Genomic DNA, 18,072 nt, shown 5'->3' on the forward strand with positions numbered 1-18,072 from the left:
ATTTTTCCCCTCCTTCATCCACCCCCTCCCCCAGATGACAGATAGACCAACACATGTTAAATATGTTAAAGCATATGTTAAATACAATATATGTATACATATCCATACAGTTTTTTGCTACACAAGAAGAATTGGATTTTGAAATAATGTACACTTAACCTGTAAAGGAAATAAAAAAATGCAGGTGGACAAAAACAGAGGGATTGGAAATGCTATCTAGGGGTTCACACTCATTTCCCAGAGTTCTTTCACTGGGTGTAGCTGGTTCTATTCATTATTGAACAAATGGAACTGATTTGGTTCATCTCATTGCTGAAGATGGCCAGGTCCATCAGAATTGATCATCATATAGTATTGTTGTTGAAGTATATAATGATTTCCTGGTCCTGCTCATTTCACTCAGCATCAGATCATGTAAAACTCTCCAGGCCTTCCTGAAATCCTCCTGCTGGTCATTTCTTACAGAACAATAATTCCATATTATTCATATACCACAATTTATTCAGCCATTCTCCAATTGATGGGCATCCACTCAGTTTCCAGTTTCTGGCCACTACAAAGAGGGCTGCCACAAACCTTTTTGCAGTATAGGTCCTTTTCCCTTCTTTAAGATCTTTTTGGGATATAAGCCCAGTAGTATCACTGCTGGATCAAATGGTATGCACAGTTTGATAACTTTTTGAGCATAGTTCCAAATTGCTCTCCAGAATGGCTGGATGTGTTCACAATTCCACCAACAGTGTATCAGTGTCCCAGTTTTCCCACATCCCCTCCAACATTCCGCCTTCCCTGTCATTCTAGCCAATCTGACAGGTGTGTAGTGGTATCTCAGAGTTGTCTTAATTTGTATTTCTCTGATTAATAATGACTTGGAGCAAGCTTTCATATGGCTAGAAATAGTTTCAATTTCTTCATCTGAAAATTGTCCATATCTTTTGACCATTTATCAGTTGGAGAATGGCTTGATTTTTTTATAAATTAGAGCATGACCATCTTTTTCAATCAATGTCTTTTGACTTAACATACATTCATATGATTGATAAAATGTAAGAAAGAACATTCAGACAGGTAGGAGGAAAACCAGTAGAGAACAATGTCTTGAAAAACTCCAGGAGGACAAAGTATGCAAAAGTCAGATTGCAAGGCATGAAGTGTGTGAAGTAGAGGCAACCAATGTGTATTGTGTGTGTATTCACAAGAATTTGTGAAATACAAAATAATAGTAAAGCAATACTACTTTATAGGCATGGCAGGCTCAATTTAGGTTTTTTAAAAGATGAAGAAGGTATGGCAAATGGAATCTCAGTCATTATGGACAAATTCCTTACAATAATAAACAAGAAAACATATTTCTGTAGACAGAATGAATTTTTCTCTACATGTGTTCATATTTTTAAAAACTATATAGATATTATGATGAATAAAATTCAGATGAACTTAAAACCTTTACTGAATTCCTAGTAGCTATTTTAAAGTAAACAGATGCTCAAGTGCAACTATTATTGTGTCGGTATATATGTGTGATTTTTTTTTACATGAAAAAAGAGGCCTTGTATTAAAAAAGACAGCAAACCATTCACCTACTGTACTGAAATCATTTATACTGAGAATGTTTTCCATATGAAGGTTCTATTTCTTCATTAAGATGACCTAGAATAAGTGAATATAAATTCAATTTCATAGAAAGCCAGATCAGGTTGAGTGATGAAAACAATGGAAAATGTGGAGCACTGGTTTTCAAATTTATGGAAAATAAATCTTTAGTCCTAATAAGTAGCAGGGAAATAAATGGCCTCCTCCAGCTATTGATTTCATAACCTGTTTCATGTGCAGAGGTAAGTTAAATTCAATTTAACAAGTATTTATTGAGTGTCTGTTATGGGAAAGGCACTAGACAAGTTGTTGGGATTACTTAGTGTTATATTTTAAGGGAAGAACTTGGCAATTAAAATCATGCTAAGTAGTTCTCCACTTCTTGCTCCAAACTTTAGGCCAACATATTGCCTATTTATCTTATGTATGACATTTTTTTTGCTTAATGGAAGCATCATTTCTATTTATACATAACACCACAACTTAGTTTATTTTGCTCTATGTTAAAGAAGCATCTTTTCACTTTTTCCACTCATTTAGAAAACAGTTGTTAAATTCAGAAGTAAACATTTTAAAAATAATTTAAAAGTTGAATCAAAGAATCATAGAATTCCAGAGTTGGAAGAAACCTTAGAGGTTACTTAGCTTTTACTTATAATTTCATTATTTCTCCCTCTAATTTCCCCATTTTTTCTTGGAGGTAATATTGTTTTTCAGATCTTCTAGTTTTGTAACATAGCACTCATCCTTCCTTCTCTTTTTGACTCCCATAGCCTATCAAGTGCCAAATTTTGTTGATTCTACCTCCTCTAGTCTACGGCATTAGTTACCTTCTTTTTATCTGTACCTCAACCAGCCTGACCTTCATAACTTTTCCTTGATTAGTGTGCTATGCACCAAATCCAACTCCTTGATTCCAATCTATCTGTTCTGTGATCCATGTTCATTGATGTCAAATTCATCACCCTAATCTGTAGGCTTTACTCTGTAACTCCCTTGTCCCAGGGGTTTCAAGGGCTCTCTGTTGTTCCTAAGATAATGACTACCTCAGTCTGGCTCCAGCCAGTTTTCCCTTCATGCTTAAAACCTCACTTCCACTTCTTGGAACAACATGCTTGTTGATTTCTGAAGTCTAAATGCTCACACTGAGAATATAATAATTTGAGAGCTGGTTTTAGGTAGCTCAAATACAGTCCTGTTTCCCAGGACGGCTCAAGACCTGGGAGTCAGATCTCTTATAGCATGGCTGAGAATCCATTGTGAACTTGAATTCCAGTAGGCTGGTGTTCTACAATGTCTTGCTGTGATCAAGGTCTTCTAACTAGATCACTGCAAGGTTAAATGATTTGCCCACAATTACAGAGCCAGTGTATGTCTGAAGTGATACTTAAATCTAGCCCTCATTGAAGGTGCTTAACTCTCAAGTCAGCTGCTCACCTCACCAGGACTGCCTGTTCTGATTATATGTATAGTAGATAGCAGATTGGCAGATAGACAGATGATAGTGAAATAGATGATAGATTGAGAGATAAGTTAGATGATAGAGATAGATAAACAAGATAGATGATAAAGATAGATGATTGATGATAGAAATAGATAAATGAGATAGATGATAGGTTATAGGGAAATAGATGATAGATTGAGAGATAGACAGTATAGATGATAGAAGATAAATGACAGATGATAAAAAGATGATAAATAAATGGATGGATGGATAGATATATAATATAGACTAGAAATTTGATTGATGGTTTAGAGAATTTACATATGAAGAATTTCTGTCTACTAACATAGTTCTGCCATTCTTAAACTTTCAGTGGTCCAGGGCTTTGAGAGATTAAATAACTTTCCTAGGGTCTCACAGCTAGTATAAATCATTCCAAACATGGCGGACAGCTTGAACATATGCACAGAAAAAGATCTACATAGCTTGCTGAAGAGTTGTGTAGGTTTAAAAATGTTTCATAGATATAGTGTAGCACTTGCACTATCCTTCTGTTATTCTTTCCTCTCTCCACCTAATTGACTCTTTCTATTCTAGTCATACATTTTTTTTTTAAATATTTCTTTTAGGTTACCAGAAATTTTTTTCTGGCATTTTTAAGCTTTAATATTTTGAAACCACACTCATACTTTTGGAGCACTCTGAATTCATTTATGATATACATACACCTACATATGCAGATGATAAGCAACAAGGTAGAAAGTAGAGAACTTATTTTGGAACCAGAAGACATAGGTTCAAGCCCTATCTCACAACATATGGTGACTGTGTGATTCTGGCCAAGTTACTTAGCCTCTCTGTGTGTAACTCTTTAAATTGCAGAGAAAGTGGTGATATGAATCAGCAGAATTCCCCTTATATCACCCTTACAGATTTTTGTCTCTCTGTCTCTGTCTTTCTGTCTCTCTGTTTCTGTCCCTATCTTTGTCTCTCTCTCCCTCTTCTACCAACACACCTACAAACACAATATATAAACACTAATAGGCTAACTCATTGGTTTCCTTAATTAATTGCATGTAATCATCTGGACAATGTGCTTTTGTCATCCATCCAATTTTTCACATGTGGGTTGCTAAGCTGATCTAACAATGACTGTGGCTTTCTTGGACAATACTCTGTCATATTTAAATTTATCTCCTTGCCTAAGCTTTATTTGCAGTGACTGTCCAGTTCAGTTAGTCTGTGCATTTATTCACCAAGACAGAAGCAAGAGCCAAGTGACCATTAGTGACACAGATGGCTCTGTTCCATTTAATTCCACTCATACACATATATTAAGCACCTACTTTGCACATAGCACTATGCTAGGTATTGTAGATCCAAAAATAAGAGAAACGCAAAAAGCCCTTGCCCTTAGGGCTTAATATTCTCCAAGTAGGGAAAAAAAACCAAGCAAATAGGCTCACAGATAAACAAATAGAAATAAGGTATTATGACACACTAATACTGGGGGGTAAGAGATAATGCGTGAGTTGAATGGAATTAGGGTTCCAAGAGAGAGCCTTTCAGAGGGAAAATTTGTCCAGTGTGGGAAACAGCTTGTGCAAAGTCCCAGAGGTAGTTAGAATGTAGTATATGGCAGGAATGTGCTAGGACTCCAGAGCCAACTGTGATAGTTAATTTTCAGTTTGAGTGTTTAAATCTCAGAAATGAGTCAACTACAAATCAGGACATGATGTCATTGCTTTGTTGATTGCCTAGACTTAACAAAAACAATGAAGAACAGGTTAATAATGCAAATTAAACTGAAAAGTGTGTGTCCTGCACACATTTTCTTCACTCCTACCCCACTCCCAGGTCATTGTTCAGCCTTGACTAGTGCACCTCTGTTATGGCAAGAAGGCCAGGGTGGCTGAGAGGTAGATTCATCATGAAATAATACAATCACCTAGGAAAGTTAAACTGGAGTTACATTGTAAAGGACTTTAAATGAGAAACATATTTTAATCTAGAAGCAAAGGGTAACTACTCAAGATTTTTGAGTAGGGGAGGAATACAATCAAACTTATTTTAGGGATATCTATTTGATATCCATAGAAGATAGATTGGAGAGGAGATAGACTGGAGGTAAGGAAAACCATTAAGTTACTGTTATAGTCTAGAAAATAATTCAGGGGTCCTCAAACTTTTTAAATAGGGGGCCAGTTCACTGTCCCTCAGACTGTTGGAGGGCTGGACTGTAGTAAAAACAAAAACTTTGTTTTGTGGGCCTTTAAATAGAGAAACTTCATAGCCCCGGGTGAGGGGGATAAACGTCCTCAGCTGCCGCATCTGGCCCACAGGCCATAGTTTGAGGACCCCTGGAGATAATACATAATGAGAGATTACAAGATGCAGCTTATGATTGGCTGTAGGGTGTTAGAGAGAAGTCAAAATCAAAGATGACACAGAGATAATAATCTTGGTTGCTCCCTCATGCCTTTGAAGGTTCTACGATAAAAGTTAGACAAGCAGAAATCAACAAAAAACATGTTCAACATAGTATCAAAATATCCAATCTGTTTTATTTGTTTCACACTAAATAATTTAGCAACTTGAGTTACCTCAACTGTCATGTTTTCTGAACTTTAATGGCTTCAAAAGGAAATCCAGTGAAAAGCATCCTGGAGAGCAGACATGATAGGTAAGCCTCTGTCAGATCTACTTTACCAAGGGAGATGTTTGGTAGAGCTGGATCCTTTTCAAGCCCCTAATTTATTCAGGTAATAATACCAGATAACAACTTCAGGATGACAGGAAGCCCAAGAAGGTATGGGACTGAACCACAACTTCTCACTTCAAAGCCTGGCTTTACCCTGGCTGACTCTAATTGTTTCCCTTCATTTCAGAGGTCTGAAACACCACTGATCTATTTTCTTCATGCCTCGTAGCAAAGCATGACCTTCAAACCCACTGTAAAAACGAAGTGTGTCTTAAAGGAAAAATGATAAGGGCTCAAATCTTTATGCTTCTTCTCCCTGGGGACAAAAAATTCCCAGAATGCTCTGTGTTATCTTAAACATAGCTGTCCATACATTCAAAATATTTTTTGTTATAGTTTTAAAGTTCAGACCTGGCATATTACTAGTGTGGAGAATTCTCAGTGTGAAAATGCCTTCTACCAATGTAGACAAACAACAAGGATATAACTTTTTTTGAAAAAAAATTTTATATTTCAACTCACAAAACAAAACAAGCATTTCCAGGACATAATACAATAAAAAGATGACTGCATATTAAATTGCAAATCAATGAGGATCTAATGAGTAACTTATAGTTGAATATTTACCTGAGAGGCTTAGTCACCTACTTAGCATGTATGTGAGACAAGATTTGGATTCAGGCTTGTATTGAATCTAAGGCTAACCTATAACTCACTGGGCAACACTACTTACTCCCTGCTTTATTTAAATGCTTCATCTCTGACAAACATTTGATGAAATAGAGTACTTGTAGGTAGAAAAAAGTGAAATTATATGGTTTATTCTATTAATCCTTTGAGTATTCTTTTTGTGCTCTGTATATATTCAATCTTCCTATTGTCAGCTATAGAATAGAAGCTGATAACATTTAGAGAAAAGTGAGTTCAACAAAGCTTGGGGAACTAGAGTGATTTGGTTTGAAGATATATATATATATGTGTGTGTGTGTGTGTATGTGTATGTGTGTGTGTGTGTATGTATGTATATATTTGTGCATATATACATGTGTATATGTGTATATACATATATACTCTTTGTTCTTTGTGCAAATGGATTTGTGTGTGTATATATATATATATATGTACATATATATATTTATATGTGTGCATACATACATATGCTTTTTGTTTTCTGTACAAATGAACTGTTCTCATCTCATTTAACCACATAGATTTGAGGAACACTGTGGTTCATTTGCCTGTCTATTCATTTCCTTCTATAATTACATCTCAGGATTGTCAAAGTTGTTTAGAGTAGGCTATGTCTTAGGCCAAATCACGCAACAGATAGGTTATATTGACATCTTTCCTCCTCTCCTTTTTAGCCAGAGTTCTTCCCATTTGAAGCTCTGAAACTCTCCTTCCCTTCCCCCTCTTATCCTTCCTATCCCCATTACCCATCTGGTTCTCAGCTGGTGGCCAACTAATCTCCAAGAAATTGTTAGTTCATAACAGTTTAAGGTATTACTCGTTCAGATGATATTTGCATTTTAATAGAAGATTCTTGAATATTAAGATGGTTTACTGCTCTAAAGGAAAGAACTTCGATTTTCAAAACTCCAACAGGAAGTTCTCAATCAAAGTTGAGAGCAAGAAGAATAATAATTCACCTGCATGTTTTTACTTTAAGGTTTACTTTCTAATAAACAATCGAGTACAAATGATGCCCCTATTTTATAGGTAAAGAATATAGAGACCTTGTTATCATGGTTTTTAGAACCTGAAGGGATTTTAGAGATTACAATGGGAGGGGCCTATAGGTAGGTGTGGGAAAGTCCTGACTCTGTAATGCATAGAATTTGGTTCAAATACAGGCTATGATTCTCATTCCCATGTGTCCACAGACAAGTTTTTTAAAAAAAATCTTATTGGGCCCTAGTTTCTTCATCAGTAAAATGGGAGAAAATAGAATAAATGTCCCCCTGCCCTGAGAGCTCTTCCAAGTCTTGATCTATAGTAAATGTCTGAGCTGGGCTTTGAATCCAGGTCTCCCCATCTGAATCCCAGTATATATTGCATTCTTACCGTGAGCCTAGTGTTGTGCTAAGTGCTGTGGTAAATGTTTCAACTATTTGTAAGGTGAGATAGCCAGTTAACCTCACCGACTGCATTAGGAAGGCAAACAATAAATCACCTTAGAAAAATTTACAGATATTATCTAATTAACTTTTAGAATTCAAGAGCAAGCATGTGCTTCTACATTTTCCAAATAGAGAAATGAAAGCAGAATCAAATGAACAACAAAATTTTTTATCTTCTACTGCCATGCTTTTGCTCTGCCAATTTTCTACATCTACTCACTCTTCTATTTCTCCCTAAAACACCTGGTTTCCAACTATACTCTTTTGAAATTACTCTTTCCAAGGTCATCAATGACTTCACTGTCAAATCTAATAACTTTTCATTCTTCATTATCCTTGACTTTTAGTATATTTGGCCTAAGACTTTCTTAGTGTATTTAAATGAATAAAAAGTCAAAACAAAACCTTTATTAAAGATTTATTGTGAGTCAAAAAACCCTAAGAGAGGACACATCCTGAAGGAAGAGAAGAATTTCAGTAGCAAGGGAGTTATAACAGGAACCCATTCCAGGTCAGCCAGAAGATCCTCAAGGGAAAAAGAGTAAATAATAGAAGGGAAAGGAAAGAACCTCAAAAACCATCATCAATCAGGGATAGGGATGGGGAAAGGAAAAAGAACTGCACAAAAAACTAAGAAAGGACAATCAGAGTTAGGAAGAGAATTAGATGAAAGATATGTCATTGATGCCATAGTAGGAAAAAGTATCCAACAGGACCCAAAAGAAAGAGTGTATCTAGTCTCTTACAACTTTCTTAACCAAACAACTATCTTAGTAACTTTCTTAACCAAAATGTTCCTCTATGGCTAATACTCTTGTGATTCATTGTTTCCCCTTATTAGAATGTAAGCACATTGAGAACAGACAGAAAGTACTAAATCAGTGTTTGTTGAATAACTATGGAGCAAGTAGGGATCTAAATTTACACCCTGGAAGAAGTGGATTCAAATGTCAACTGACTCCACTAGGTTGCAGTTCTCTCATCCATAAATCAGGTATCATAATATTTCTACTCCCTATTTCACAGTACTTAGTAAATCTTAATTATATATAATATTAGCAATAGGCCTTTACCTGTATTTCTTCATTCATTTACTTAGTATTCAATATATACTTATTAAATGCTACTAAAGGCTAGCAGCAATATATACTTACTAAATACAGAGCATTATGATAGTGATAAAATCATTAGATCCTGGATTTGGAGTTGGAAGGTGTTTTAGAGGATATTTATTCTAACTTGTCCCCACCTCTATCTCCATTTTACAGTTGAGGAAACTGAGGTCCAAAGTAATTGACTCATCCAAAAGATTGTGTTGAGAATTGCTGAGGGGTCTGGACACTGTGGATCATCCTTTATTCCCTGCTCCTGGGGAGGCTGAGCCTGGTAGGTTTCTAAGCCGCAGTAGAATTAAATCACTTTGAGTGTCTCTATTAAGTTTAATACCACTATGGCAAGCCTGTGGAGCAGTCACTAGGCTGTTTAAGAAACAGTGAACAAGCTCAAGCTAGGGAAAAAAAAAACAATAGCTTAAAGCTTTTGTGCTGTTCAGCAGTGAGGTAGACCTGTGCATGGCTATTGTACTGTAGTGGAGAGATAGGGACAAAGAGAGAAAGAAAAGGATGGGGGAGAGAAAGACAGAGAGACAGAGATATACATAAGATACAGAGACACAAAGACAGAGAGAGAGAGAGAGAGAGAGAGAGAGAGAGAGAGAGAGAGAGAGAAAGAGAGATTCAGAGAAACAAAAAGAGAGAGACAGAGAACAGAGAAAACAGAGAGATAGAAAGTGATAGAGACAAAGGCAGAAGTACAAAGATTAGAAAGAATCCTCACCTTATCCCAAAGATATCACACATGTCTATGAAAGTTCTTTGAAAAAATATTAAGTGCTAATAAAGCAAGTTATTATTAGCATTATTATTTGTTGCCATGGAAACCGTAATTCTCCAGTTCCTTTTTTTTTTTTAGAATCTATTTGTCCACTTTCACTGGCAATATGAAAACAACATTAGAGTTTTACATAGTCTTATAGTTATTATTATTGATAATAAAATTAATAAAATAATGAATTAATATGCTAATAACAGTGCTTTAAGGTTTGTGAAGCATATTATATAAATTATCTCAATTAATCAGTTGAACTGCAAGCTGCATTTTGATGTTATTATTATGTTTATTATTATAGATTATTATTATTATGTTGCTTAACAGCAAAGAATAAAGCTATAAGTTCTTTTTTTTTTTTTTTCACGTTTCAGATACTGAGAACAGAGACAAAACTATTTCCCTTGGTAGTTTGAGATACACATGAAAGTGTTTCTATATAGACCTAACACATGTGTAGCCAAAGGTTAGACACCAAATACATGTAAGCTCTCTAAATCTATCTAGTTAAATTGACTATTCCCAGATAAGCCAGTATACTTCTTGGAGTTAAGGTCACATTTCTCATGATTGTGGATGGAAAATAAAACTCAATGCATTATGATCATTACTATTTGAATTAGTGATTTTGTTGCCAATTTGCCTAACTTCTCTGAACATCTGGAATGACAAAGGAAGGGAACATCATTATTATATCTTAAGAAGCACCTCCTGGTGCTTAATTTTCTGCCACAGAACAAGAATTTCTTCTTGTGTTATTTTTCCTTCCCCCAAACCTCATTAGCTGTTTTTTAGGAAATGTATTCCTTCTTAATAATTTGTGCTCATGGAAACAGCATGGTGATATTATAATTTGTTAGAAATGAAAAGCCCAATGTCACAGAATCTTTGTGGCCATCTTGTTTTGAAGAATACACTCTGTAGTTCCAAGAGAAGACATAATTAACTTCCCATTTACTATTCATTGAAAATTTAAATTATACTTTCTTTGTAGGTGTCCCTCTGAAACTTCACAATGGAAGCGGGATGGGTAGACTAATGTCCTTTGCTCCTATACTATGCTGCAGTATATAGTGGCACAGTCCTTAAGGATAACCCATGGAGAAAGTGATGTCTAAATTTGGACTTTCTGGAAGGAAATTCCTTGGCTGACACAGATCTTAGTTGGCTCTCCCTATAGGCTTAGAATGGGCAGTGGATAAATAGGGATTTCCAGATTTCTCTTTGGAACTATGACTTTAATTTCTTTATTTCCCCCTTTCATGTTCTGAGCAATTTTTCAATGCTACAAATATAAAACTGAACAACCTACTTTTCTGCTATATTTGCTTTGGCATTGTTCTTTAAAGGATACTTTGGTATTCGAAGTTGCATTTGAGAGACTACTGGATAAATATCTGATTTCAAATATTTTCAGATTTACATGTCACTGACAACCTAAAAAGGGGCAAGTAGGTAGTGCAGTGGATAGAGTATAGAGATTGTTTGAAAGACTCCTCTTATAAATTCAAATCCAGCCTTAGATACTTTCTGACAAATCAGTCAACCCTGTTTGCCTCAGTTTCCTCATCTGTAAAATGAGCTGGAAAAGGAAACGGCAAGCCACTCTAGTATCTCTGCCAAGAAAACCTTAGATAGGATCATGAAGTTGCAAATAAAGTATAGTGAATTGTTATGTTTTGAATGAAGAAACATTTATTTTAAGCACTTAGTCAAAAACTTTGCTAAGATTTTATTTTTTAATTTTATTTGCTAAGATATACAAATACAAAAGTAAAGACAGTCTTTGTCTTCATGGAGTTTACACTTTAAGCATAGAGACATCACAGAGAGGAGAGTGGTGATCATAGGATCTTAGATCTAGAAAGGCGATATTAAAGATTATTTATTCTAAAATCCCCTCATTTTGTAGATGAGAAAATTCAGAAAATCGACTTACTTAAGGTTATTCAGTGTGAATGGATTTTAATACAGGTCTGAACTCTAGGTACAATGTTCTTTCTAGCTCCTAGTCAGTGACATAGTGAAGTGGATTGTGTGCTGGGTCTTGAGTCAAGAAGATCTGAGTTCAAACATGGCCTCAGACTCTTAATTGCTGTCTGGTACTGGACAAGTTATTTAATCTCTGCCTGCCTCGGTTTGCTCATCTGTAACATGGGGATAATAATGGCACTTCCCAGGATTGTTGTGAGAATCTAATGAAATAATATTTGTAAAGGACTCAGCACAATGCCTGGAACATAGTAGGTGTTTATGAATATTTCCTTCGTTCCTTCTTTCTAATCACCACTTTACCTTTCAAGTCCCTTTCCATCTCTGCTTTTCAATTTGCCCTCTCAGTGAAAGACAATGAGAAAAGATCTCATAAGGGACATATAGTAATTACTAAATTCAATTCTTCCATTGTGTGAATGATTGGGAAGGTCAGCTACAGGGTAGTATGCAGAGGCCGAAACTCTCATTAATATGCCCAAGCTGACAATTTTGTCCAAGACAATCTCTGTCTCCTCCTTTGCCCATCCCCCCAATTTTAATAACAGAAAATCCAAGCCCATTCTCTATTAAAATAAAGAAGCCTCGAGAAGAAAAAATGCTTCCTCCCCTCCCCCACCCCTGCTGTTTAACCACCTGGAAAAGTGTCTCCTCTATTTCCTATCATTCACCAGTCATCAGCTCATCAACTGTCTCTGCTAATGGGCTGCATTGTGTGTCTGGTGAGATGGAGTCACTTACTGTGCCTGTCTCCAAGGAGTTGCTTCTCTTGGCTCCTTTCATTTTTCCTCCTAAATACTGAATGAGGCTTTGGTCATGTGATCAGATGCCCTTTACAGAGAACAATGGGATTTTTGCTTTCTCTCTGTGCAGCTGTCCCTCTCTCTCTCCTTTTCCTATGGGGCATCCGAAGAGAGCCTCTATTGTGAACAATGCAAAAACAGATGGTGGAGATTCAGATGTTTGTCCCTGTTCACTTTTTAAAAAATTCATAAAGAATTCCCCCACCCTGCCTCCAATACACAGACACATAATTTCATTCATTCTTTATTTTTTTTTTTTAGAGGGACTTAAGTCCTCAGATGCCAAAAATGGATACAGTAGCAGGAGAGTTTAAATGGATGCCTGGCACCCAAAGCCTGAGTGCTTGTCTGGGATTGTAGTTAATGTGATGTCTTTTATTGACCTATTTTAAACTCCTCCCTCCTCTGCTTCTGTGATTCTGAAGGGAGACTAAGGAATAATGGCATCCCTCAGGCCACACAGCTATTTACGAGCAAAGCCAGCATCAGTTTCCCAGTCTCCTGATTCCTAGTCCACAATTCTTTCTAGTCTACCCAGGGGAAACTGCATGGGTTCAAGGACTGGCTCTGTGTGAATTCAAATCCCATTTTTGTGGCTTATACCAGTGTGACCTTGTACAATTCTGTTTTTTTTTTTTTTTTAATTTCACTGCATGTCCACCTTACCTGGAAATTGAAAGTATTGGTCTGTGATCTCTAAATTGTCTTCTGCATCTGAATGTGTGTTCTTCTAACTTTGACCACATCATCTCTCTGCCCCTCAGTTTATCCCATCTTGAAAGTGAGAGAGTTGGATTTGGGTGATTTCTAAAAGTACATTCAAGTTTTAATGTAATGATGGGTTCTCAGTATAGAGTGATCTGCTCCACAGAGAAAATCTTATTTTTCAATCCCTGAAGAACAAAGGAAATCCTCACTAAAGGGTTGCATGAATTGATTCATTCATGAATCTTAAAGTCCTCTTCAAAGAAGTCAGAGCTGTATTGGATGAAGCCAGTATTCCCATTCACTGATTTTTAAGAGTTCGTTCAGGAACACCTGAAAATTCAGATATCTTTCTTAGCTTTTGACTGAGATAGGATGTCATTGTCTAAAATGTAGCAATTCTATATTTCTAAGGTAGTAAGAAAAGGGCTAATTTTTGAGGACAGATAAGGAGTCTAAATGCCTATGCCAAATATGAAACCTAAATTGCTTGGAATCTATTAAACTCCTTGTGTAGCGATACAGTTTTGCTAATTGGGACATATAAGGGTTATCCAAGATGAATGAGAGAGTTCCTTTTCAGGTTCTGGCTTCAACCAGCAACTCTCCCTTGTTCTCATGCTTACTATTGCTTTCTCTTTTCTTCTCTGTATCTCTTACCATTCTCACTTTCCCTCTCCTTTATCTGAATTTAAATTTTTGCCAGCTATACTCCCTATAGTAACAGGATGGTTCAGCAGATAGAGACTTATCTTTGAGTCAAAAACACTTTTTGAAACCAGCTATACACTATATCACTTGTATAGCAAAGATTACTATGTGATTCTAGGCAAAGTTCATTGCTCTAGGGAAAACTTCTAGTACTATAAATTCCAGGGGCAGCTAGATGGTGCAGTGGGTAGCACACTGGCCCTGGAGTCAGGAGGACCAGAATTTAGATGTGGCCTCAGACACTTAACACATTAATTGTGTGATCCTGACCAAGTCGCTTAACTACAATTGCCTCATCAAAAATACTATAAATTTTAGAAATGCTACAGATATGTATTAGTGGAGGTAACTTCTTACATCAGTGAAATCACAGGTCCAGATTACCTTTAAAAATATACTTGCACCAACATAACCCAACAGCAAGAGATACAAAGAGAAATTCCATTCAGAATAACTGTTGATACCATAAAATATTGGGGAATCTATCTACCAAAGGAAAGTCAGGAATTATATGAGCAAAATTATAAAAAAAGTCTCCACACAAATAAAGTCAGACTTAAATAACTGGAAAAATATTAAGTGCTCTTGGATCAGCCGAGCGAACATAATAAAGATGACAATACTCCCTAAACTAATCTATTTATTTAGTGCTATACCAATCAGACTTCCAAGAAAATATTTTAATGATCTAGAAAAAATAACAACAAAATTCATATGGAACAATAAAAAGTCGAGAATCTCAAGGGAATTAATGAAAAAAAAAATCAAATGAAGGTGGCCTAGCTGTACCTGATCTAAAATTATATTATAAAGCAGCAGTCACCAAAACCATTTGGTATTGGCTAAGAAATAGATTAGTGGATCAGTGGAAAAGGTTAGGTTCACAAGACAGAATAGTCAACTATAGCAATCTAGTGTTTGACAAACCCAAAGCCCCTAACTTCTGGGATAAGAATTCATTATTTGATAAAAACTGCTGGGATAATTGGAAATTAGTATGGCAGAAATTAGGCATGGACCCACACTTAACACCATATACCAAAATAAGATCAAAATGGGTCCATGACCTAGGCATAAAGAACGAGATTATAAATAAATTAGAGGAACACAGGATAGTTTATCTCTCAGACTTGTGGAGGAGAAAGAAATTTGTGACCAAAGATGAACTAGAGACCATTACTGATCACAAAATAGAAAATTTTGATTACTTCAAATTAAAAAGCCTTTGTACAAACAAAACTAATGCAAACAAGATTAGAAGGGAAGCAACAAACTGGGAAAACATCTTCACAGTTAAAGGTTCTGATAAAGGCCTCATTTCCAAAATATATAGAGAACTGACTCAAATTTATAAGAAATCAAGCCATTCTCCAATTGATAAATGGTCAAAGGATATGAACAGACAATTTTCAGAGGATGAAATTGAAACTATTACCACTCATATGAAAGAGTGTTCCAAATCATTATTGATCAGAAAAATGCAAATTAAGACAACTCTGAGATACCACTACACACCTGTCAGATTGGCTAAGATGACAGGAAAAAATAATGATGAATGTTGGAGGGGATGCGGGAAAACTGGGACACTAATGCATTGTTGGTGGAGTTGTGAATCCAATCATTCTGGAGAGCAATCTGGAATTATGCCCAAAAAGTTATCAAATTGTGCATACCCTTTGACCCAGCAGTGTTTCTATTGGGCTTATATCCCAAAGAAATACTAAAGAAGGGAAAGGGACCTGTATGTGCCAAAATGTTTGTAGCAGCCCTATTTGTAGTGGCTAGAAACTGGAAAATGAATGGATGCCCATCAATTGGAGAATTGTGGTATATGAATGTTATGGAATATTATTGTTCTGTAAGAAATGACCAGCAGGATGAATACAGAGAGGACTGGCGAGACTTACATGAACTGATGCTAAGTGAAATGAGCAGAACCAGGAGATCATTATACACTTCGACAACGATATTGTATGAGGACATATTTTGATGGAAGTGGATTTCTTTGACAAAGAGACCTGAGTTTCAATTGATAAATGACGGACAGAAGCAGCTACACCCAAAGAAAGAACACTGGGAAACGAATGTGAACTATCTGCATTTTTGTTTTTCTTCCCGGGTTATTTATACCTTCTGAATCCAATTCTCCCTGTGCAACAAGAGAACTGTTCGATTCTGCAAACATATATTGTATCTAGGATATACTGCAACATATCCAACATATATAGGACTGCTTGCCATCTAGGGGAGGAGGTGGAGGGAGGGAGGGGAAAAATCAGAACAGAAATGAGTGCAAGGGATAATGTTGTAAAAAAATTACCCTGGCATGGATTCTGTCAATATAAAGTAATTATTAAATAAAAATTTAAAAAAATATATACTTGCTTGTAAGATGCTCTTTCCTACCCAGAAATTGTAGAAAACTACCCCATTTCTCTTCAAAAGAATATGACACTGGAAAAGACCATCTTTCAACCCATTAGATAACAAAATAGCCCAAAGTCTAGCCAGACATTTAGATTTTCCAGGTCTCTCTTTGTCTGGAATAGAGATGTCAAATACATGGTTTGCAAGCAACATATGGTCCCCAATACCCCCCAGTGTAGCCTGAACAAGACTAAAATATAATTGAGAAATATTTAACAAAACAAATAGCATATAGATAACATATTTTCAATTTAAGCCAATATGAGCCCACAATGATCCTTCTGTACAGATCAGTGGTCCTTATGTCTATTTGAATTTGACATAACTGGTTACTCTTCTTAGTTTCTAATATTGTTTTTTAAAAGTTTAGATCCTTTGACCTAGCAGGATAAAATAAAGATAAGGGGAAGGTTTGTGGCAGACAAAATGAAGAGAGAAATTGGTTTTTGTGAAAAAAAAAAAGACAATAAAGGAAAGAACATCTTTGAGAGGGAATCAAGTATCTGTATCATTTGTTGTCCTTGTCTTATATTCTGAGCAGTTCTGACTCCTAAAAGGGTAAGGGTAAAACAAGCTACCATCACTGATGCTACTTACTGAGAATACAAAGATTTCAAATTAGAGACAGTACATGCCCTCCAGGAGTTTACTTTAGGGACACTGGTTATTGTCCTTGTTCAGTCATGTCTGATGCTTTGTGACGCCATTTGGGATTTTCTTGGAAAAATATTGGAGTAGTTTGCCATTTCCTTCTTTAACTCGTTTTATAGATGAGGAAAATGACTTGCCCAGAATCACAAAGTTAGTAATTCTCTCAGGGCAGATTTGAATTTAGTAAGGTGAGCCTTCCTTTCTCCCAGTCCAGTGTTCTAGGCACTGGGCCATTTAGCCGTTCTAGTAACACTGGTGCTGAGACATTATGCACTTGGTAGATGCCTCAGATGGCACTTGATATGCTGTACTAACAATAGAAGCCCAAACCAGTGATAATGATGATAATGATAATAGCTAGTCTTTAGCAAAGTTGGCAAAGTATGTTACATATTTTAATTCACTGATTCTCATAATAATCATGTGACGCAGGTGCTATTATCCTCAATTAATAGAGTGGTTAAATTATTTGCCCAGAGCCACACAGCTAGTATCTGAGCTAGGATTCACACTGTTTTTCTGACTCCCAAATTCCATGCTCTATCCACAGTTCTATCTGGCAATCTCTGCTTTCCACAGAAAACAGGTTGTCTTTTAACTCATTTATTAACTATCAAGGAAGTGTTATATAGCATTTGTCTACCAAATGGTATTATACTTCAGTAATCTGTTAAACACTTTTGTCCTAGTCTATCTAATAAGGCAGTCTGAGAAGGGGCCTATACACTTCATCACCCTGTCGAAGAGGCCCATAATAATAATAAAAAAAAAGATAAAGAACTCTTTATCCAGAGATATGAAAATGAAATACTACTCGAAATTTTAGTAAATTATAGGATAATCTCTAGAGCTTACCTTTACCTTAAGTATGGAAATTTTTCTTCAATCCAATGGGATACTCAATATTTTATATTGTACAGGTAATCTGGGGTCACATCATTTATTGCACAGATAAAATGAACAAGGAACTTGTTAGGAATTATTCCATGGAGTGCCAGTCCAAACACTTTTCCCCAATCCTTTTGACCATCCCTGTCC

Source organism: Antechinus flavipes, chromosome 5, assembly GCF_016432865.1.
Source record: "Antechinus flavipes isolate AdamAnt ecotype Samford, QLD, Australia chromosome 5, AdamAnt_v2, whole genome shotgun sequence".
NCBI lineage: Eukaryota > Metazoa > Chordata > Mammalia > Dasyuromorphia > Dasyuridae > Antechinus > Antechinus flavipes.